Here is a 24,975-nt window from a genome sequence, read left to right as displayed (position 1 = left end):
CTCTATCCTGTTGTGGTGGTTTCTGCTTTCGATTTTCTAATCTGAATCTTTCACTTTGCAGGTACTCCATAACCTCAGTTTCTATTTCTTTAACTTCTCCATTACTAACCTCCTTTGATACTTTTCCTCTTTGTGTTCTTATTTTTTGTATTGTAAAGTTTTCCATGTCTGGATTCCTTTGCATGTATTTCTCTTCAAATATCTTTGGTGCTGCTCTTTTTGTATTAGCTAGTTTTGTTTTTTCCTTTGCATAAATATTACACCATATCAAATCACTTTTTCTTTCCCATGTCCATATTTCTTCTTCAGATGTCACTTGATCTTCCTGCTTCTCCTTACTTTGGGGACTCACTGCATCATGCTGTGTTGTAACCTGTGTTAGACCTTCTACACCAAATCATTCACTTCACAGGCACTCCATAACTTCAACTTCTATTTTTTTTTTATTCTACTTTACTAATCTTCTTTTCTACATTAAATCTTTGTGATATTATTTTTTTTATTGTGACATTTTCCATATCCAGATGCCTTTGCCTGTATTTCTCTTCGAAAATCTTTGGGGCTGCCTTCTTTATATTGATTAATTTGGCTTTCTCCTTTGCATAAATATTGCACCATATCAAATCTCTCTCTCTCTTTCTTTCTCATGTCCATATTTCTTTTTTATACTTTTCAAATATCTCTAGGTTTTGTTTTTTATATTTTCGCACTTCCTCAGATACTTATTTTTCCAAACAGATCAAAGTTTTTTGATCTATATACTGTTTTTCACAAATCTGTTGTATTAATGAATGTAAATTTTAATTTGAAGCTTCTGACAATTTTTCTTGCGGAAGTATTTTTCTTTCCTTCAATTTCTGTCTTAATCATTTTGTATATCTTGTACCTGGAAATTCTGGGCTTTTTGCATAGTAGTTACAATACATAATTTCTTTCTTATCCTCAATAGTCCACTCTATTGTCTTTATTGCTCTTCTTTGGCCTATCAGTTTTTGTGATTTTTGTGGACGGCTACTTCCTTCTACAACAGGGGGGGGCCATCCTCCCCCTGGGCCTGGCCTGGCCCCATTATAGGAATGTTTCCATATTTTGAGGATTCTGCGCTGTCATTTTTTCCAGTCCTGGCACCAGTGAACCTACCAGGATTAGGCACTTTTTTATCCTGGGTCTTGTGCACCCAGCTATCTCTTTTAATTTTTGACCTATTTTTGTCCATAATATATGTTATATAAATACAGTGTATATATCAGTGTCGCCTTGGTGAGATTTTTGTGAAAACAGGGTCCACCTCACGGAGGTACTCACCAAGACTTGAGGCTGAATTTGGTTTCAGCACTACTACTCTCCTTTGCTTGCTGACTTTTCATCTCTCTATTCGGACCCCATGCTTCACCTGTATGTGGTACTTGCTGATGCTGCTAGCAGTCTGGCGTCTCACCAAGTACTGCCTATAGTACCAAATATCTCATGTGTGTGGAGCTATTGCTTCACTGAAATGGTCCATGGCCTTCAATGGTACTCATTGCTTCAGGATTGTACATTAGCAGCATTTACCAATGTAAAACTCTAAAGTGTTTTGTCATTCTTTTTTTTTTTTTTGGAACCAGGGGTAAGGTTTTTCCATTCCCCATTAGAATATGTTGAATGAGGAATGGCAAAGCCCTAGGTTCTGAACTCAGGCAGTGGTTAGCTGCCCTGCAAAATGTGTTACACCAATACCCAAGTCTTTTTAGAATACAGGCCATGCATTCCCCTAGTAACAGTGAATTTAACTTTTTTCAGAACAGTTTGCTACCAGAAAGACATCCTCCCTAAAGCCTTGAGGTAGTAACTTTTAACAGATCGGATCAAAGCTTTAAACATCTTATGGGGAACAACTGTAAGCATCTAGGGAATGTTTGTCTCTGATGCTGCAATGGACTAGTCAGGCTTTGTCTCTTTCCAAGAGCATTGCCTGAAGGTCAGGGAAAAGACAACCCATTTATTTCAATAATTAGATCAGACCAAAATGGAGAGGTGAAAGAAATGGAAATGTGGAAACCAACAGAAGTACAAAACTGCACATTAGTCAAATAGGAGATACTTTCAAATGTCTCAAATCTTCTAAGAAACATTTTTGCAAGGAGGCTCATAGGAAAACAAAGAAGATACCAGATATCCAATGGAGAAAATAATGTCAGGTAAAAGAACAGGCAAAGATGTGGAACAGTAGCAAACAGGCCATGAAACAGAGTTGAGGTTGATAGATGAATGCTTGGCTCAATTAGAAGGATGTACATTGTGCAGACATTACCCAGATACATATGAGTAGTATGCAACAAAGCAACATTGTGAGGCAAAACTGCAGGGAGGAGTAGGGGGTGCCTGGATCTTTTGCAGATAGTTTGAGGGAAAACTTTGCTGTGCCTAAGATTAAAGTTTTGGCAAACAGATTTCCTTGTACTTTGAAACGTGGGATCTAGAAGATTACATGATTCTTTGGCCTATCAGTTTTTGTGTTTATAATCCTGAATACAGCCTTACTGTAAGGGGGATAGTAAATGTGTAACAAGTGGGAGAGGCCTAAGCATATCTTAGGATCATGGGAAATATAAGGCAACTGAATCCTACAACCATTTATATTTTTTAGTACCCACCATACCTCTCAACTGTCCATTTTTGCAGAATGTCCAGCTTTTTGCCTCAAATTTTTGATCTGTTTCTTGTACAATTTGCGTTTTTTTTTCTGGCAAATCACTGAGGACTGAAGTCACTAATAGAGAGATACATTTGAGTTTCAGAATTCATATCCTTCAGGAAATACATGCCAACACAAATCCTGTTATTCTAGCAACTCTCTAAGTTTATAAGAGTAATATTTAAAATCTGCCCTTATTTTGGGGCCTTTGCCCCCCCCCCCATTATTGTAGGCTTTGCCCAGATTTCTTGCACTAAGAGGTTAAGAGGTATGGCACCCACCATTAGACCATACCTCTTTTTCTGAGGAGGGGAAGGATAGTCAAGCTGGGGTGTATTTGTGAATACCCATTCATTTGTCAAGTTTCTGTTTGAGTGAAGATAATGTATCACACTGTTTAATTTGAGGCAGAAGTTTATTCCAGAGGTGGGAAAGATGCTGTGTAATGAACCTACCTTTCCATCATGTTTTATTTATCTAATGGTGATGATTTAGGTGCCTGGTTCTGGTATTTGTTGGATTATTTGATTTGTGAAGATACAAAAGATCCTAGACCATTGGGTTCCTAATGGCACAGAAGACAAAACATAAATCAGGAGTCATTAATAAGGGGTATGATGCTGGCATAATGGTTAAGGTGTTTACCTTACAAACACAAGGTGCAGGGTTTGATTCTCACATGGGGAAATTGGCTAGGCTGAAAATGGCCCACAAGGGCAGTTAGCCTAGTACTAATCTATGAATCTATGAATAATAAACTGAATAAAGGGACAGTGTGTTTCCTGCATTTTCTGGTAGCTTAGGGTTTCTACGGCAGTAGCTAGGAACCTCTATGTTCATTCTAGATGTTTGACTGTCTAGTAAGGTACACCCCAAAGGAAGCACTGCATTCAATAATAGGCCTAATCAACACAGAATAAAAGGGGAAATGACCTCTGTAGATCTGGATGATATTCTTTTGGCAATTAGCTGTACTAAGAGGAAAGACTTTCTGACTACTGTCATTACATGATGATCAAAGGAAAGGGAATCATGGACCCAAGTTCCAAGGTCCAGCATTTGCTTTTTAGATGGGGTAATTTGGTAGAGAGGATATAAAAAAAAATGCGAAATATTGGACTTTCTGGCATTCAGTTTGAGCCTGTGTTTAGTACACCAGGAATTTACAAATGCAGATTCAAGCTGAAGGGCTCAAGCAACAGTCAGGGACTCGACAATGACTCCTACTTTACATTCATCTGCAAACTTGGCTAGCAAGAGTTCTTGGTTCATGGTCTGAAGAGCAGAAAAATAAATGATGAACCACAGATGTCCCACCACTGAACCATATGAGACACCACTGGTCACCTTCATATTCTCTGATGAAACACTGGCTACCCACACTGCGTGGATTCTGTCTTTTATTCAATTTGTTATCCATTTTTACCATATAGGGACCTATTTGCAATGCATTAATCTTACTAACTATGCTAGCATGAAGGATGGGGTCAAATGCCTTGGGCAGGTCAAGGTTCACTGTGTGGACTGCATGACCACTATAGCCAGCCTGATTCCACTTTCAAAGAAGTTAACCAGTTTTGTTAAACAGGATCTACTCTTGTCAAAGCCAAACTGCCGCTGGTATAGCCTGATGAGATTTTTAATATCATACAGGTCAGTTATAAATTATTCCATGGCTTTGCAAATAAGACTTGTCAGGCTGATGGTCCTATAATTCCATGGATCTGTGATGAGGCCACCTTTCTGGATTGGCATTACCACTGCTGTGCACCAAACCTTAGTGACAAAGCCAATACCTAACTGAGGTTAAAAAGCTCTGCCAGGGCTTGTTTGGTGGTGTTTATTAAACAGCCAGGTATATTATCAGGTTCCATGGAAGAGAAGTCTTAGTCTTGGAGACCATCTTCAGTACATGTTCTTTGGTGGTGATGATGGGGCATCTAATCTAAGAGATTCAGGGATAACTGGGTTATCTCTTGGTAAAACATGCACTGGATTTGTTTGCAAGTATGTTAGTAATGTCTACTAGGTCTTTGTTTCCTAGCATGGGTAAAGAAGGTTTGTAATTGTCCATGTCTTCAGATGCAAACCTAAGTTCATTGGCTGTTTTAGTAGACCCAAGAATGCTTTTTCTAGTTTTTAGTCAATTTCCTAATGTTATCCTTCATATAAAGGTCTTATGATCTATTGTATTCAATAAGGAGGTTTTTTTTCTGTTTTATTGTGCAGTTTATTTATGTTGGCAGACCATGAGGGTGGTTGCTTTTAAATTTTCCTTTATATTTGGATCTGGTTGGGGCTGCCAATTCTATAGATTTAGCTTAGTGTGCATTTAACTTCTTTGAGAAGCTACCTGCTGTGGCAACATCTGAAATTTTGAAAAATCATCATAGAAATTGATAAGATTAGTACATTTGAAATCCTTGAATTCCAAAATATTGGTTTCACTGGGTTTACAGATTTTGAAGGTGAAGGTCACTAGTATATGATCCACATTATCCTGGGAAGTAAGTACCAGTGATATAATACGTAAAAATAAATATATACAGATATATATATATATATATATATATATATATGTATATATTATATGGGTGTACTTTTGAAGAACAAAAGTTCACTACTTCGAACTTCAAAAGTACACCCACACTAACGCGAAAGTGCACTTTCGCGAACCCACTAGAACGCACAGGCTAGCAGTCACAGACCTTAGGGTTAGGGCATGGGTCATGGTAAGGGGATAGCTCTACTAGCTATCCCCTTACCCTAACCCTTGCCCTAACCCTAAGGTCCATGACTATCGCACCACAGTGGAGGACTTAGCCCTATTTTCAATGTCCTCCATTGTGGTGTGGTAGGTTTGGTCTAGTGAGCTTAAGTGAAAGTGCACTTTCGTTAAAGTGCACTTTCACTTAAGTGGGGATGTACTTTCCCGTTTTGAAAAAGTAAATTTTCGTTGTAGGAAAGTACACCCATATATATATATATATATATATATATATATATATATATATATATATATATATATTTGTAAGGATAAGGTCAACAATATTATGTCTTCTAGTGGGTTTGCTAACAATCAGGTCAAGGGAGTTTTAGTTTATTAAGTATAAGCACTTTTGGGCTTATCCTGCACTGGAAGTGTAGGTGTTCCAGTTTATTGAGGGGTAGTTAATGTCTCTCAAAAGAATGGAGTTCTTTATAGGGAGTTCATCAAGTACATTTAGGAACCTTACATTATTTTCATGGGATATAGCTGGTGTTTTGGAACAGGCTATAAACTGATATTGTGTTCTGTATAGTATAATTTAAAGCTCAATGAGTTATGTTTATGGGTCTCTGGGAATCTACCTAGGTATGATATGGTCGCTAACAAATACAGACGTTGCCACAAGGTTCAAAGGCATGGTAAGTACCCAATCCAGGTATGGGGAAAGGGAGAGCTTTCTGAACATTTAATCCAAATTTCAGTAATTACATAGATATGGATGTATTCTAAATGCAGCAGAGACTTCTGGTATTGAGGAAAGCCACCTTAAAGTGATCCTGTCTGAGATTTCATATGTTAGTAACATTGGAATGGCCAATAGCTGGACTCTGCATCATACTTAAAAAAGGCACTATAGGAGCAGCAAAGGCTTTAGCCAATAAGCAGATGCCTTGAAGCAGGTGCAGGCCATCCTTTAAAAAGCAAATAGGACTGTCAAGCATCTCATCCCATGTTGACACATACCGGATCTCCCAAGAATGATGCAATTATTTTGCAAATTATCTTTTCTTTGTATCTGGATATAATTCTTGAAAATGGAAGGATTCCACTCCATATCAGCTTAAATTTTAGTAAAGACCACTGTTTAAAATCCAGCAGCAAAATAACTAACCCTTTGCTACAGGTGCTGAGTTATGCCACAGGTGAGGCGAGAACAGCAAGTGATGGATAGTGTTGCTTCCTCATACTTTTGTTTTTATTCATAATGTTAAAATAAGAAAAAAATCTATCTTCTCTTTACATTATTTTTATTAGTACAATTAATGTATCATGTAATATTTACCCTAAATTAAAAACAAACTGCAATACATCCCAGAGGTGATTCATTTTAATTGTATTATTACTGTTATTATCTATCATATATTACTCTAAAGTTCTTTATTATTACCAAGGAGGTCACATATGAAATGTAGTTTCCCACATGGGTAAAAACAGATTATGCGCACAAAGAAATGCTAGTCAGAATCATTAAATAATGTTTTGAGCTTGATACGATTAACAGACTATTGTATTAATAAAGGAACCCTCACTTCTGTACCTCACAGCAGCAAGCAGGGTCCTTAGTATCACTTACTGCATCCTCAAACATTTTCACATAACAAAAATAAAGAAAATAATCCAGTTGCTCTATAAGTGTTTGTAACTACAAATAAATTATAGCAGGTACATCACTACATTCAAAGGTAGGTGTGTGGAAAGTACTAGTTTTAGACATCTTCACCACAGCTGCATCAAAAGAATAAAACAGCAACAGGACTGGTAGCATACCATGGTGCTATAAAATATAAATTATGGTTTAATATCATGAGCTCCTGTTTTGATTGTTTTACTGGTCAATACAGCTGTGGTACAGGTAGAGACTTTTCCCGGTTAGGGGTCGCCACAGCGGATCATCTGTCCTCTCATGATTGGCAGTGGAGTTTTACGGTGTCGAGTTGCCAGCCCGGCGCCCAACCTTCCACAGAAGGTATACACACACACTCTCACACCTAGGGCCAATTTAGAGTGTCCAATCCACCTACTGCATGTCTTTGGAATGTGGGAGAAAACCAGAGCACCCGGAGGAAACCCATGCGACCACAGGGAGGACATGCAGACTCCGCACAGAAGGCACCCCAGACGGGAATCGAACCGGAGGTACAGGTGGAGACTAAAATTACATAAAATAAAGTTTTGTTTTTTTGTGTGGAAATGTTGAGGTGGAAAAAAAAAAGAATAAATACTTTAGTAAATTTAAGTTTTCTCATTAAATGCAGTTATTTTTGGAGGAAAAAAAGAGTTATGTACTTACCATAATGGCTTCTGTGCTATCCAGTGTCATTATTCATCACAAATGGGTCTTGGATCCAACCTCGGACCCAAGCTGGCAACTAATAGATCCAGAGCTCAAGCTCCTCCCCTTCCCACAATCCCTTGCTCCCTTCTATCCCTCATATGAAGTTTGCTGAACAAATGGAAATGCAGAACAGTCTGCATAGCAGATTAAAAATCCCAAGAACAAACCACTCCATCTCTACCAGATCCCCAGAAGGAAGGGAGAAGGAAGGCAAAAATGTGATGAATAATGACACTGGATAGCACAGATGCCAAGTTATGGTATGTGCATAAATCTTTAGCTGATGCTATCCGTGTCATTATTCATCACAAATGAGTTAGAATCCCCAGCTACTATGAGCCCTGGGTGGCCTCAAGGAAGGATATGTTGGAGCAAAGAAGAACCAAAGGAAGCCCTGTTCCTAGACACCAAGTCCAAGTTGTAGTGCAAAACAAAAGTATGGGGATTAGACCAAGTAGCAGCCACACAAATCACATCCAAGGAGAGTTTAGCCAAGAAGCTGAAGATGTAGCCACAGACCTAGTAGAGTGGGCCTTAACTGGTCTAGATAGCTCCACATGCCTGCTATCATAAATGTAGGAAGTACAGCTAGCAATCCATCTGGAGATAGTTACTTTAGAAACTGACAAACCCTTTCTGTTTTGAGAAAAGGCCACAAATTCCTCAGTCCTCTTCAGATAGAAACATAATTGTCTGTGAACATCTAAACAATGCAAGATATATTCTCCTTTGTTAGGGTAATTAGGGAAGAAAACCTATAGTTGTATTGATTGATAGAGGTTAGCCTCCAAAGCCACTTTCAGAATAAACAAAAGATTTGTTCTAAGGGACACCCTGTCCTTGTGGAAGACCATAAATGGAAGCTTAATGCTTAGAGCCTGCAGTTCTAAGAATCTCTTGGCAGAGTTAATGGCCACTAAAAATGCCATCTTCCAAGACAGGAACTTAATATCACAAGAAGCAGCTGGTTCAAAGAGCTTTTGTGTCAAGGACTGCAGCACCAAGGTCAAATCCTATGGTGGGAAGGATCTTTGATAGGCGGCCTAAGAAGAAAAACTCCTTTCAGAAAGGCTTTGCACAGTTTAGAAGAAAAGGTAGGCTCCTCATTCAAATGGAAATTAGATATGGCCACCAACTGGAGCTTAATCATAGAGAAACTTTCCCCAGCCTGAAAAAGAGAAGACAGAAACAGCAAAATATCAGGAACCAGGGCCAAAAAAGGATCCAAATGATGCTGTCTGGCCCAAATAAAAAAACTTTTCCAATTATTGGAAGACACCTCCTTTGTATACGGCTTCTGAGATGCCAAGAGGATGCTCATCACTGAGGAAGGAGCCTGGACTGTGAAAGGCTTACCAGAACTGGAGAAACCATGTGGTTAGATGAAGAGTCCAGAGATTGGGAAGTGGAAGCCCCCAGGGATGGGAAATGAAATTGAGAATGGGTTCCAAGAGCCAGGAAGGATACTTCAGATGAGACTGTAGAAAGAAGAACCATGCCTGACGAGGCCAAAAGGGGGCAATAAGGATGACAGGAAACTTTAGGCAGCGAGCTTTCTGTAAGATGTTGGGTATTAGAGGAGTAGGAGCATAAGCATAGAGAAGTCCCAGTGGCCAATCTTGAATCAGAGCAACCCTGAGTAACTCCCCCTCTTGCGGGATCAGGGCAAAAAAATTGCTGCATTTGTGGTTGACTGGGGAGGCAAAGAGATTGCAGCATGGCTTATCCCAATGGTTGAATATCTGACTTGCCACTGGTGGATTTAGGGACCACTAGTGAGGACTCAAGATAGACCTGCTGAGTTTGTTGGCCAGCACGTTAGAACTGCTGGAAATGTGAGTTACAAGAAGAAAGTGCCTAGAAGACATCTACCATTCCCACACTCTTGTGGCCTCTCTGCACAGGGGATAAGATTGTGTTCCCCATGACTTGTTGATTTACCAGACCACCACCATGTTGTCCATTTGGATTGCTATGGTCCACAGATGGAGGTACTCCAGCAAGGCTTGCAACATTAGAAGGACTGCTCTCATCTCCAAGACATTTATGTGCAGTTTTGGTGGCTGTGGGGGATCACGTGCCTTGAACTGTCCTGCCCTGAAAATGCACCCCCCCACTCTAACAGGGAGGTGTCTGTGGTCACCGTGGCCTTGTGAGTGGGAAGACAAAATGATCTGCCTAGAATTAAGTCCTGAGACTGAAGCTACCAAGCGAGGTGATTTCTGTAAACCTGAGTCAATTTGATGGTCATGGAAATGGGATGAACCTGACTGGCCCACAGGACAGCCAGGGTCCACTGAAGAACCCGGATGTGATACTTGACAAGTGGCACTAACTGAATGGCTGCTGCCATCAAACTTAATGCTTGAAGAATCAGATGAACTGATGAGAACTCTAGATCCAGCGAGCAAGGCACCTGATCTCAAATTAGTTGAACCCTGATTAAGGGTAGTGCTGCAGTCTCCGATACTGTGTCCAATTGGACCTTGATAACCTCTAAGTTTTGGCATGGAGAAAGAGTGTTGAGAAGGGAGGAATACCGGACACCATTGGTCTCTCACTTGGAAGACTCTGGTCCTGATATTCCAAAATCAGATGGATTGGAAGAGGAGAGTGGAGTCCTGTAGATGGGGAAGGTTCCCTGGGCGTCTGAGCAGGGGACGACAACAAGCCCAACTCCTCATCATCCTATCCATATCCAAGGGTAGTAAGCTTCTGGAGGATCTGAAGATGCTGATGAATGGCCAAATCTAGCTGGGGATCCTGCCTTGGATACTACTGCCCTATGGTCCTGAGAGAGGGACCAACTCTGATGCATCTGATCCAATTTTCTGGAAGACCTAGTTGGGGAACTCTCAATGACAAATGGCTCTGATAGAGCAACTGGATCTGAAGTCCTGGGAGGATCCAACTCTTTGGATAGTGTGCCAGATGGATCTGATGAACAGGTTGGATCTGGTAAAGGCTTTCACTGAGTCAGATCCAAAGGCCTCCGTGGCATCAAGACCTTGGATCCAAGAGACTGAACTGAGGCTCTCAGAGTGGAATAGCCTAGATCTGAAGCCACAGAGGCTGGACTTGGATCAGGGGATCTGCGATCCAAGAGCCTAGGCTTCTTAGAAAGAGATGGAGACCCTTTGGAGGGAGGGGGAGGCCTCTTCTTTGGACTTGGCAGGACAGTCCGAGGGCAGGGAACCACCCTGAACCAAGCCCTTCAGCAGTAACTTATAGCAGCACTCCATAAGGGCCCTGGGGTTGATTATGGCACAAATGTCACATTCAACCTCTAGATGCGCTGCTCCCAAGCAGAAAAGGCACTCCTCATGCAAATCAGACTAAGGCATTTTCTGACTGCAGGAGGAGCACCTTTTGAAACCTGAAGGTTTGTCAGACATGATACAACTCACACACACATACCAGAAAAAATGATATATATATATATATATATTTTTTTTTTTTTTTTTTTTTTTTAACTAAATGAAGGGGAAAGGCTGGGAAAAAAAATGAGACAATGGCTAGGGGAAGAAAAATTCTCACTAAGCCAATAACTAAGTAATGGAAGGGAGGAAAAACTATTTTAGACACAAATATAGACTATCGCTATTAAAAGGAAGGAAAAATTAAACAAAAAGTGTCACTTATCTGAATATGAGGAAGCTCGAGCCTTGATCACATCCTAAGCGTTTAGCGGCAAACAAGATCTGAGAGTTACAGGTCACAGAGGATTATGGGAAGGGGAGGAGCAGCTCTGGATCTTTGTCTATTAGTTGCCAGCTCGGATCCGAGGTCAGATCCAAGATCCATTCATGATGAATAGTGACACAGATAACACCAGATTCTCATTTTAGTTTAGATAAAAGTGGTTGCTGATAGCCCTATCATACGAATACTGTGCAAATCTAGGCAATTCACTTAAACAGAGCCATTTTACCAGCTAATCCCTAGATATTAAGTTATTATTTTCCTAGAAAACATATCAAGTTAATAAATAAAGTAATATATAAAGGCGCAATAACTTTCATTGTCTCACTAAGACTAACTAACATCAGACTGACCATAGCACACAGTCAAGACCTACCATTTTGGGGGCTTGAGATAGTGGTAGGTTAGGGACACAAGTGATCTAAACTCATGCCTTCATTCACGCTGCATCAATAAATGTAACTAAGCTCTCAGACTCAGTATAACAATAAAAGGAGCTCTTAGATTAAACATAGCCTTCTCATTTTGAAGGTTTGATATAGATGTGTGATTTGCATACCTCTCAACTGTCCCTGATTTTCAATGATGTCCCTGATATTGACTTAAAATTTTGCTTTGTCCCCACTAATCCTGCTTAAAACTGTTGATTTTAAATGTAAAAGTTGTATATTATATTTAACAAGTAAGGACAATAATTAGTGTTAACAGAATTCCTTTAATTCAGAAAAGGTATCTTAATTCACATTTTCTTATTCTGACAACTTATCAAGTTAATAGTACTAATACTTTAAAAGTGTACCAGATTCTCCTTGATTATTTCTAGATTTGTCCCTGATTCCAGTGTTTATAGGTTGGAGGCAATATGTATGATGTGTGCATAAATGTGTGATTTGTGTGTGTGTGTGTGTGTGTGTGTGTGTGTGTGTGTGTGTGTGTGTGTGTGTGTGTCTATGCATCTAATGCATGAGCACAGTATCAGTATTAATTTATGAAGCAACAGGGATACTTCAGAAATCAATGACAATACTGCATTTGTGGTCACGTCAGAAGCACTTCCTGTGGGAGTCCGTGAAAGTAACTGTATCAAGCTACCTGTTACAGTTGCAACAAGCAGTTTGCAACATCTCATTGTGCATCAATGGAGAAGGAGCTTTTTTTGGTCCTCAACTTTGAGTTGGGGTGCAACATTTTGGGGAGCTGCACAGGGTGCCAGATGACTTCAGAAAGCCAGATGGTTCTATGTGTCTGTGCATTAAGGGAGTTATGGCTAGGAGTAAGTGACACTGCAGTGTGTCTAAATCCACATCAATAAAAACAATATTCTAAATGAACGAGAAAGGACTTCTTCCCATTTATTGAAAATGTTCAAGTACTGCACTCATGACAGTACTCAAAAACAGGGATGCTGCTAGTCCATCTGTCTACGGAATCATCAGGAGTCAGCCATCCTGGCAGAGGTGTATTCACTCACAAGGCCTCTGCCACAGTGACTAGCACCTTGCTAAACACTGTAGAAGCAAGAGATAAACCAAAATGGCACACTTTGTTTTGAAAGTAGTGCTTATCCAAAGGTAACTATAGAAATTTCCTATGTGGTCCCCATAAACTGTTTTACCATAAGGTCTCCATTATATCTAGTGACACCATCCTGGTACATTCTTGCTGCAGTAACATGACTCTCTACAAAGTCAGCATTCTGGACTTCACCTGCTTAATGTGCGTGCTGAAATTGCTGAAGTCAGGTATAAAACAAAATTTCCCCATTCCTTTAACAACTAAAAAGAGGTAGGAGTAAAACCTCTGGCCTTGTTCTGAAGGAGAGAAAGCCACTGTAGCACGACTCACCCCTTTTTTCTGTGTGTTTTTCCCTACCTGTACTTGTTACCATCTGTCCATTCCTATAGCTCTTGAACTCATACTAAAACTGACTAGAGGGACTGTTATCCAGGAAGGAAGTTAATTTACAATTTCCAGTCTCTTTGCACCAGGACAGCAGTCACAGCACTCATCCCAGTGGCCTTAGTGTCTGGCTTTACCTCTCCATTCAGGGTAATTTACATTTAACTGTAGGCCCTTATTGTTCCTAAGCCAGAAACAACCCAACAGTCAAGTTTCACTGCAATGAGAAGGGCATTCTTCCTTTAATTTGCCTAACCTCATCCCCTCATAAATTTGGTGTGCATGCTGCCAAAGCAGAACACACAATACTAGCCCTGGAAAGCATGAAAGCTACTGAGTGAGCATCAGCTTTCTGCTATGGTGTCATGTACTCTTGGTGCACTGTAAGCATATGCTGTGACCCTTCACACTTCTATAGGCAACCAAAGCCTGCACTGCAGGTCATATATCAGGGAAACATCTGCCTCCCTCTCGTAGGATGGCAATGCTAGATTCATAGATTCATACACTACTGCTAGGCTAACAACCCAAAGGGGCCTTTCTAAGCCTAGCCAAGTTCTCCTGAAAGCATAATGATGTCCTGTATCTAAATAGGACATTGAGGGCCAGCTACCTCTATCCATAAGGGACATGGTAGCCAGGCCCCGTGTAAATTTCATCGTCCTCATCTACTGGTCTAGGTTGCTCTTAAATTGGGTAATTGACAAACTCAGCTACACATGGATCGGAAGCCTGTTGCATAGGAAGGGCAGTCTCTGGGACATATATCTGTATTTCCAGTATGTTCTGTTTAAGTCACACACAAAATTCAGGTCCTTAGACCTTGTATTTCTGGTACTATTTGACTTAAGAATATGTAGGAGAATCATAAGTATGGGGTTTGCAGATGCCTTGTAAACCAGACACAGATCATCCATCAGCAATCTACAGGAGATTGAGTAGAGGGAAAGGACTTTAAGGCACTCTGTGTAAAGCAGGTTTGTTATGCCTTGTATTCTTTTTGTAAGGAACCTCTGAGGTCGCTCTAGTTGCTGCATATGCCCGATCATGTACAAACCTAAGGGAGCATTGTACACTATGAGTGGTCTGATGAGGGCAAAGTACAGTGGGATAATGACTTCTTTGGACCTAGATGCCATGCCCTTAAATACAAATTGCACAACATAAAAAGACTTCCTCACCACTGTGGCCACAAGGTGATCAAAGGTAAGGCTACTGTCTATATGTGTACCCAGATCGCTGACCACTGGGTCGACTCTTTTGGGGTGTTATCAACATGGTAATTAGCCAGGATGGTTGACTTCACAAAGGGTTCAATTATGCATTTCTTAGAACTAAGTTTAAGACCATGGCTTTGGCACAATTTGCTAGTCAGAGATAGGCCTTTTTGAAGAATGCTAATGTCTGCAGGGGAGTGGATGATAACTCTCAGCTTGCAATAATCTGCAAACTTAGTAGTCAGCCATAAACCATCAGCAATTGCTTTCACTTTATTTAAATAAATGCCAAAAAGGAATGGGCCCAGTACTGAGCTCTGGGGGACTCTGCTAGTGACTGGCCTCTTGGTGGAGGTGACCTCATCTATTTTAACCTCCCGAGTCCTATTAGTGAGACAGTTGGCATTCCAGTGGGTGATCAAAGGGTTTATACTTAATTTAGTGAGTTTGTCTATAATGCTTGAGTGGGGTATTGTATCAAAAGCCTTCGCCATGTCGAGGTAAGCTGTGTTCACAGTCTTTCCCTCATCCATTGCTTTGGAGATCCTCTCAAAGAAGACAATCAGACGTAATAGGCATGATCTTCTTTTAATGAAGCCAACCTGTGGTGGGTCCAGTGTTTACAGGTTACCTATGTCCTCATTTATCATGTCCATGATGATTCTTTCCATGGCCTTACATATGAAGCTAGTCAGACTTATGGGTCTGTAGTTACCTGGATCAGTGGTTGGACCTCCTTTGTGCAGGGGGAATGACTGTAGCCATCTTCCATTTCTTGGGGAAAAAAAACTAACTGCAGGCTCCAGTTGAAAAGTGATTCAGGTGGACCAGAGAGGTTATGTTTCATGCTACTTAATAAGCATTCCGGGATGTATTGGAGTCCATTGTTGCAGGATTTTTGGACTAGGAAAGCGCACTGAAGACCTGTTTCCTAAGCATTCATTGGGGCATTGTGATATTTGTTATTTCTTATGGATTATCAGAGGGGAGCTGGCAAGAAATTTGAGCTGAACCAATCAGCCCAAAAGGTCGGCAATGGCCTCTGGTTGAGTGCCCTGCACATTTCTGCATATGTTCCTTCAGGTTATGTGCAGAGCTGTAGAAAGATTTGTGGTTGTCCTTTGCCTGTGAAGCTACTTTTTCTACAAATTTAGCCTTTGAAGTATTAATTAACATTCTTAGCTGCCTGTTTAGATTGGTCAGAGGGCTTTTCGTATGTTGAGCTTCATTCCTCCTACACTTGACCAAGATTTTTTTTTCTTTTGTTGTATAACCAACTGATATTGTGATTCCACTGGGGTGACTTGTCTTTGAGTTTGTCTTATTCTTAATATGAGTGGGCACAGCTCACTCTATTCAGCTATCAATATGGCTATACAGGTATTTTGTGAATAGCTCAGCATATGCTATGGTGTTTACTGGGTTTGGGGGTGCTAGGAATTTAGCCAAGGTGTTGCTTATTTGGGTTAGCTTTGGAACAGTTCTTATTAAAGATTTTTGGTTTTGCTGGGTCCCTGGATTTAATTTTTATTTCAAGTAATACTGCTTTATGGTCAGATCTGATGAGTGAGGACATTACATTGGGTGAGGAACACCCCTCTCCCATGTTTGTAAGTACAAGGTCAAGGATGTTTATACCCCTGGTATGAGAATGGGCCAACTAGGATGTTGGCATTAACAAAGTTTAGGAATTGCTGGGCTTGTGCCTTAGAAGTGGTATAGGATTCCCAATCTATAGAGGGTGTGACGGCCGTGCCCTGGTCCAGCAATGAAGGAGCCTCAATCCTCACCACTAACACCAGAGCGAGCATCTCATATAAGAGGAAAGGATAACAAATACACACAGTAAAGTACAATTTTCCTTAAGTGCACACAGAGATCACAGTCAGTCTGGGGCTGGTTGCTCCCTTGCTCCCCAGGTCCCCAATAAGACTGCCCACTGGCACAGCTATAGGGTCCAGATCTCAGCCTAGCTGGCAAGCTAACTTCCAGTACCCTCTCTGTCCAACCAGTGCTTTGTGTACCTGCCCAAGTAGCTGACACACACACACACACACACACTTTGAGATAAGTATTTATACAACTTCACAGACACTCCTGGGAAAGGCTGACACAGATTCTCCAGCTGTGCCCCTTTACCCAGACTATACGGTAGTAATTAATGCCACCACCAGCTAATAATTATCAGCTACCCAAAGGCCCTTAAAAGGGTGTCCAGTTATTAGTGTGTAATACTATTATCCAATTGGTAAGTGTGACTAAACAGTCTAAGGCTTATTAGAGTGGCCTTGTACAATAAACTTTATAAATATGCAATGTACTCTAGAGCTTAACTTGTCTCTACACAAACCAGCCACAGGTAAAAGGTTTTAAAATATTTAATAATAAATAAGTAAAACACAAGACAATACTACTACACCACAATGCTATTCAAGAGTTCAGAGATTACACAGAAACTTAAAATAATTCAGTAGCACAGTTCTGACATAACAGCAAAACATTTAGTCTAATCTTTACAGTCCTAGCTATTTCTACAAGAAAACACAATTCTAAGATAACTTACTTAAGACAACAGGCAGTGCTGAGGTTGGACATCAAGACAAAAATGCTTAACAATCTCTGGTTCTCACTGTTTAAATTGAAACTCCAGTTCTGATAAACATTACATCATCTTTTAGGTTCATAGGTTCATACTAGGCTATCTGCCCTAAGGTATTTATAAGCCTAGCCAGAGTGTGTTTGGCTTTCGCCACCCATTTTAAATTAATTTTGCTATGCCCTTTTTTGAGGTTAGTATACTGTGCCTCTGTCTAACAGTGACACAGAAGTGATACCCGGGGTAAACCTACGATCTCCCATCCACTCATCAAGATTCCTCTTGAAGAGAGTCAATGAGGGACTCTGCCTAACCTGGACTGGGATTTTATTCCAGAGTGAAGGGAGCCTCTGGGTTATGAATCTGTCCCTCCAGCATGTCCTATTTATTTCAGTGCTGAGGTTCAAGTCTCTCGAGTGCGTAGCTCGATGGGATTTGGATTTTCTGAGGTGCAGCATGTCCATTAATTCCGGGTTGGACATGGCTTTATACGTCAGGCACAGATCGCCTCTGAGCAGGCGGTATGCCACTGAGTAGACCTGGAGTTTCTTTAACCGGGCAGCATATGGCATCTGTTTGAGCCCTTTGATCCCCTTGGTGAGGTACTTTTGGGGTCTTTCCAGTTGCTGCAAGTGTCTGGTAAGGTACATCCCAAAAGGGGCATTGTACTCAATTATGGGCCTGATGAGGGATGAGTAAAGAGGCATGATGACCTCCCCTGATCTAGATGTGAATCCCTTCATGATTAGGTGGGCTATATAAAATGTTTTTCTAACGACTTTGGCCACGTGGTTGTCAAATGAGAGATTGCTATCAACTTGGGTCCCCAGGTCCCTAATTACTTCTTCTGTACTTAATGGATTACCACCTATGTGGTAATTTGTGGGCTCTTTGTTTTGCCAAAGGGATGGCTATACACTTTTTGGCATTTAGCTTGAGGCCATGGCTCTGGCACCAGTTGTCTGTTTCTATGAGGCCCTTTTGGAGGATGCTTGTGTCGGCTGGAGAGTCGATTATGGCCCAGTTTGCAGTCATCTGCGAACTTGGTCAGCCACAGTCCTTCCGTGTTGGCCTGTACCTCCGAGAAATATATACCGAACAAGAGAGGTCTCAGGACTGAGCCTTGTGGGACGCCACTTGTAACTGGTTTGGAGTCTGACATGGCTCCAGCAATTCTAACCATGTGGGTTCTGTCCTTGAGCCAGTTTGCAACCCATCTAGTGACATAGGGGTTTATATTTAAACTGGTGAGCTTACCTATAATGCCCGAGTGGGGTATTGTATCGAAGGCTTTTGCGAGGTCCAGGTAGGCTGTGTGGACCACCTTCCCCTCGTCAATGGCCTTGGTGACTGTTTCAAAGAAATCAACCAGGTTTAAGAGGCAGGATCTTCCCTTAACAAAGCCGAACTGGGTAGGATTCAGTGTCTGTAGGTCCTCAATATCTTTATTTATGAGGTCCATGATGATCCTTTCCATAGCTTTGCAGACCAAGCTAGTCAGGCTTATGGGGTGATAGTTTCCAGGATCCGCTGAGGCACCACCTTTGTGGAGAGGGACCACTGTTGCTGTACGCCACTCTTTGGGTACATACCCTGTAGTAAGGCTGAGATTGAACAGTAGTTTTATGTTTGGGTTTAGCTCTTCTTGGAGTTCATGTAGGACGCAGCCTGGGACACCGTCTGGTTCCACTGATGCTGTGTTTTTTGCTTTGGAGTGGGCGGCTCTTACCTGAGCATCTGCGATGTCAGGGGGGCAGCACTCTGCTGGGATAGATATCTGTCCTTTTGGTGGGGAGGGGGAGGAGAAGTCTGCGCTGAACCTGTCAGCTAGGATGTTGGCAATGTCTGTGGGTTCGGTGTATTTTTTGTCATTTTGGACTAATTCTGAGCATATCTGGGAATTCACACCCAGGTTCCTAACATAACTAAAAAAAGCCTTGTGATTATCCTTAGTGTCCTGTGCAATTTTTCTCTCGAAGCTGGCCTTAGACAATTTTATGAGTGCCCGTAGTTTTTTGCTAATACTGATCAGAGATGCCTTCCCTTTTTGGGATTTTGCTCTGTCATGTAGTAGCTTCCTCCTTCTATTGTATAGTTTGTTTATGGCTGTAGTCCACCAGACAGGATGTCTGCCTTTGGAGGATTGGGTCTTGGTTTTATTTGGGATTGCATGATCCATGCATTCCTGAAGGTGTTCATAGAATGCATTTATAAAGGATTCTGCGGTCTGGACCGTATTTTCCACAGGCCCAGGGGCTTTGAAGGATTCCACCTCGGTTTTGATGAGTATGAAATTTGCTTTAGAGAACTTTTTCACTGTGGTTTTCTGGGCAGGGGTTGATGTCGGGATGTGAATATCCAGTGAGATAAGTTTATGGTCTGATCTTACCAGTGAGGGATACACTTCTGGTCTGGAGTATAGAGTCCCCATGTTGGTGATGATCAGGTCCAGTATGTTTTCCCCTCTTGTGGGAGTGGTAACAAGTTGTTCCATAGCATTTGAGTTTATAAATTCTAGGAACCTTTGGGCTAGGGTGTTGGAGCTAGAGTAATGCTCCCAGTCTATGTTTGGGTAGTTGAAGTCACCCAATATAATGGTGTTTGGAGAGACCTTCATATTTTCCAGTGTTCTCAGGAAGGCTGAGTGGGGTTCCTGGGTTTGGGAGGGTGGTCTGTAGCAGGCTATAAACTGGAAGGCAGTTTTACCCACTGTTAGTTGCACATGGATAGTCTCCGATGCTTTGTGCTGTGCCACCAACCTGAAGATGTGGGTATCTTTGACGAATATTGATACTCCCCCTCCTTTTGTGGTTTGGTCCAAGTTTTGGGGCAGAAAAGCATGGTATGAGGTATAACCTGGTAGTGCTGGGGTACTCTCGGGAGCCTTGAACCAGGTTTCTTTTACTGCACAGATATTGATGTTCTCCATGCTAAGGAGAGTTTCGAGTGCGTGCATCTTGAGGTTTAGACTTCTGGCGTTGAGTAGCATTACTCTTAGTTTCTTATCCCTTGTGATACCTATGGAGGTGGGCTTGTCTTTTGAGCCTTGCCTAAAAAATGCACTATGGGGGTAGCAAGAGCCTTTGCCAATATCCGAAAGCCCAGGGGTGACAGCTGCAAGCCGTCCCTAGCGAAGCATCGTGGCTTGTTGAGCATGTCATCCCAAGCTGACAGGCATTGGATCCCCTTTGAATGACACCAATACTTAAGCCAATTGTTGAAATTGATCATCTTGTCTTCATATTGTGGCATCATTCTTGGTGAGGGTAAGATGCTACCCAAGGTCAGGGTCATACTGGCCTGGGCTACATGCTCAGAGAGCTCCTCTATGTCTCTTTTCATGTAGTCCAGGGAGGTACGTCTCAGGTCATTCACGCCAGCATGGACAATGACTGAGTTATATTTGTACTTGCCTTGGAATGACCTGAGTGCTTGTGTTATGTGGCGGATCCTAGCGCCCGACAGGCAGCTCACCGTGATCTTCTCCTTGTTCAGCCTGGTGAGCAGGACGTCAGTGTGCCTGACGATAGAGTTACCTATTACATGTGTATCAGGTGTGTTGTTTAGCCTTAAGGGCTGTGACTGTTCGGCACACTGGCTATGTGAGCTATGTGTTGCACGTGTTTTGTTTTGGGGTAGCGGTTGCTTGGGTGTCTGCTTTGGAGGTCTCTGCTGCTTAGGCAGATTTTTATTTAGCGCTTCCGAGTATGTTTTTGTGTGTTTATGTGTTTGGTTTGCTGTCATGGTAGGTCTATGTGAGACTGGAATTGTAGTGAGTGTGGTTTCCTTCTCCTCCTGACTGGTTACGCCAGTACTGAGTTGAGAGAGCTTAGCCTCCAGTTTGGCTATATGGTTGCATCTCTCACATGTGTTGGAATTTGTTGGGAGGAGGAGAGGGTTGTCTGTGTACATGAAGCAGTTGTAACATTGCCTCAAGATTCCCAGATTCACCAGCTGGACCGGAGAGGAGATTGACAACTGACCTTTGGACATGCTAGAATAGTATTGGGAATTCCTTTATAATTGAAAAAAGGGCCAATGGGGAACAAGGTACTCAAGGGGAGTTTGTGAGGGTGTAGTGCTATTAATTTTTTAGTGCTGGAGTTCCCAGGCTACACATTAACTACATTTACATTCTTTTACTCTTAGAGCAATAATGGACATTACACATGTAAATTCTGGTCAGTAACTTTAGCCTTAAAACAACAGGCAGGAAGCTTTCCTCTAGCCGGCCTGGAGCCGAATTGTAAAATAATAAAGGCAGTGATGAAATAATGTTAATTTCAAAGGAAATATTTGAAATGCTTGACTTAGTTTTCCTTACAGCAGATGGCAATGTTGCCACATTGTTGAAACAGCATTTCTTTGCATATAAGACACAAGCCTGTATTTTACATTTATATTTACAAATGCCAGAATTATGCATCAAATTCTATTTGGCTAGGCTGGCAGCCTTCACCCATCTCTACCAGTCTTCACAGAAGGGTAGTTGAGATCCCCCATAAAGATCATATTGGGTTGAATGTTGATGGACTGTAGTACATTGAGATAGGCATTATGGGTTTCCTGGGTCAATGAGAGGGACCTATAGGCTGCAAGGATATGGTACAGGACCCTGTTTATGGTGAGTTGCACATGTATGAGTTCCAGTGAGTCATATACTTCAATTAGTCTGTTTGTGAGGTTGTTTTTAATATAGACTGAGACTCCTCCATTTTTAGTTCCCTCCTGTACAGTAGCTGGTTTAAAGGTTTCAAAGGCATTATAACCTTGCACTGCTAAGACACTCTCTGTGACTTGAGATAGTGGGAGGCTAGGGACACAAGTGAACTAAACCTATGCCTTCGTTCACTCTGCATCCCTAAATGTAACTAAGCTCTCAGAGCTCTCATGTTTCTATTACTATACAGATGTCTACACTCTCCAGGGAGAGGAAGGCTTACAGGAAGTAGAGTTTCTTGTTAAGACTTCTAACATGGAGAAGTGCTACCTTCAGATATTCCTTCATAGGTTCAGTTAAGGTGGGAGGTTTATCAGAATGACAATGCCTAAAAAACTTACTATGGGGTGGAAAAAGTCTTTGCCAATATCTAAAAGCCTACAGGGGATAAGCGCAGACCATCCTGGGCAAAGCAATGTGGTCTGTCAACCATGTCCTCCCAGGCCGTCAAGTATTGTACTCCCTTGAACTGACACCAGAAACTAAGCCAATTGTTAAAATCAATCATTTTCTGTTGGTAACGTGGAATCATCCTTGGAGAAGGTAGTATGCCTCTCAGTGCTAGGTTCATACCTGCCTGAGACATATAATGTCTCACTTCATATAGTCAAGGGAGGTATGTCTCAGGTCATTAACACTGACATGGACAATGACAGTCATACTGGTACCTGTGGTTCAATGACCTAAGTGACTGTGTGACTTGATGGATTCAAGCACCGGAAATGCAGCTAACTGTGACTCTCTCCTTACTCAGCCTGGTGAGGAGGACATTGGTATATCTCACTATTGAATTACCAATGACCAGGAAATTTGGTTGTGCGCTGGTTTGCATTAAGGGCTTAGCAGTAGAGGCACGGGATACAGTGTTACTATGAGAAGCTGTGGGTGGTGTTTTAATAGAGTGTTTGCAAGATGGCTGAGGATCCTTTTTTTGATTGTGTTGTGCAAGAGGTCTTAATGCTTTAGGAAGGTTACCTGTAAGTGCCTCAGCATAAGTAGTTTTATGTGTAGGGTCTTTACCCTGTGCATTAGGCATGGTGCAAGTGTCACTGACAACCTCTATAGAATTAGTTTTGGTTGTATGAGAAAGTTTTGCCTCCAGTGTATTTATACCTATCGCATGCTTTACCTGTTTTATTAAGAATAAGTAGGTGGTCAGTGTACATGAGGCAGTTGTTACAGTGCCTCAGAATACCCATCTCAACCAGACTGGCCACAGAGAGTCGGGAAGTGCATATCCATGGCTGCTGATCTACTAGGGAGCAGTGAGGGAAATTTAAATATTGGATAGGTCAATAAGACAGGGAACTTGATGAGCAACACTCAACTATGCAGAAACCTGATGCTCTAGTAGTTAAAACAACCTGTCTAGACAGTAAGGGTATTTTAAGGGAAACACACTGCGAGAGATCAATGTCTACACAGATTACAAGGGGTAATTACACTGTAAAATATCAGCAGCTATGCAGATCACTGTTAGGTGCTGCTGTGCAAAGAGCAGCAGTTCTAACTCAAGACAGTAAAAAAAGGTCAAACACTGCAGATACTCAGCACAGAAACACCAAATTAATGAAGCTGTGACAAAAACATTGTGAAACAAGAGCTAAAACAGTGGAAATGGTAATGTAAGCCTTAGCTTTCATAAAGTTTAGCAGAAACCAGCAAAACTCTTCTTCTCAAGTAGTGTGGTCACCAAACTTTGTCAAATGCCTCAGGCTGAGAAATTCAAATTTTAAACAAGCTAGCCCTTTAGCCAGTCAAATAAAGGCACAGTAAGACTTAAGACAGCAAACCAGCTCAGAAGGGCATATGCTACCCTCTCCTGCCATGAGTGTAGACCACAAACCTTCCTAATATAAAAAAATGCTTTTGAGCGCAATTGCTTAAACCAGAACAAAGACACTTAGAATAGCTACATCAAAACTGTACTCAATAAATTAAAACTATGCTCAACATCAACTGACAATATTCCTTCCACTTTTCTTGTACTAGCAGCTGATTCTCCTGCTCTCCCTGTATTGATCCTACTTAATCACTCTATCTCGGAATCAAAAATGCCTTCCATCTGGAAACAATACTACACTCTACCTATACACAAAGGAGGTACCTCCTCTGATATCTCCAACTTTAGACATATCACTATCCTCTGCCCTCTCTCTAAAGTACTAGAAAAATGTATTCATAAACAAGTTATGCAGTATCTAATACAGGAAAATTTGCTTATACCCACTCAACACAGCTTCATGCCCAGACATAGCACCACTACAGCTCTATTATCCTTCCTCAACACTGTCTCTATAGCTATGGATGACCATAAACTTATCTCTTGCCTATTTTTTGACCTTTCAAAAGCTTTCATCACAGTCTCACACTCTCTTCTGCTGCACAAACTGCTTTTACCTGAACTTCTCCTCTGATACTGTTGCATGGTTTTCCAGCTACCTCACTGACAGATCCCAATCAGTGAGATGGCACTCTGCAGTCTTCCTTCTTCTCCCTGTAAAAATGGGTGTACCTCAAGGGTCTATCCTGGGACCTTCACTTTTTAATATCTTTACTAACCAGATCTATGCCTCCTGTCCTCAGTCATGTTTAGTGCAATACGCAGATGACTCTACTGTCATCACCATAGCCAACTCTCCCTCTAAGCTCTTCTCAGCTACTCAGGCATCTTTTAACTTAGTCGAAGCATGACTTTCCAACAACCAGCTCATCCTTATCCCTAAAAAAACAAAGCTGTTACTCTTCTTACCTAAAAAATTCAACAATATTAAACACTCCTTCGCCATACAGTCCCTTAATAACACTCCCATTCCGGTAGAATATAGCACTAAGCTCTTAGGCATCACCATTGATGATCAGCTTAAATTTGACTAGCATGTTAATAACTGTATCATAAAGACACATTCAAAACTAGGACTCCTTTACCATAACAAGACATTCCTTACCTCTGAAGCCAAGATTACTCTCCCTCTTACCTACCTTCTACCCAGTCTCAAATTCTCACAAATCTTAACTCAGCACTCCTGACCAAACTCAAATCTACCTACAACAAGGTA

The 24,975-nt window shown here is 41.5% G+C and overlaps 1 protein-coding gene across 1 annotated transcript in view; it reads right to left on the bottom strand.

Moving 5' to 3' along the window:
• Positions 1 to 24,975, bottom strand: part of LOC122810613 — a 349,637-nt gene that overhangs the window by 81,945 nt on the left and 242,717 nt on the right. The window lies entirely within an intron of this gene.

This window comes from Protopterus annectens, chromosome 9.part0 (assembly GCF_019279795.1).
Source record: "Protopterus annectens isolate FY-2018-M chromosome 9.part0, PAN1.0, whole genome shotgun sequence".
Taxonomy (NCBI): domain Eukaryota; kingdom Metazoa; phylum Chordata; order Ceratodontiformes; family Protopteridae; genus Protopterus; species Protopterus annectens.
The sequence above is the reverse complement of the archived record's forward strand: the minus strand, read 5'-3'. Positions and strand labels throughout refer to the sequence as shown.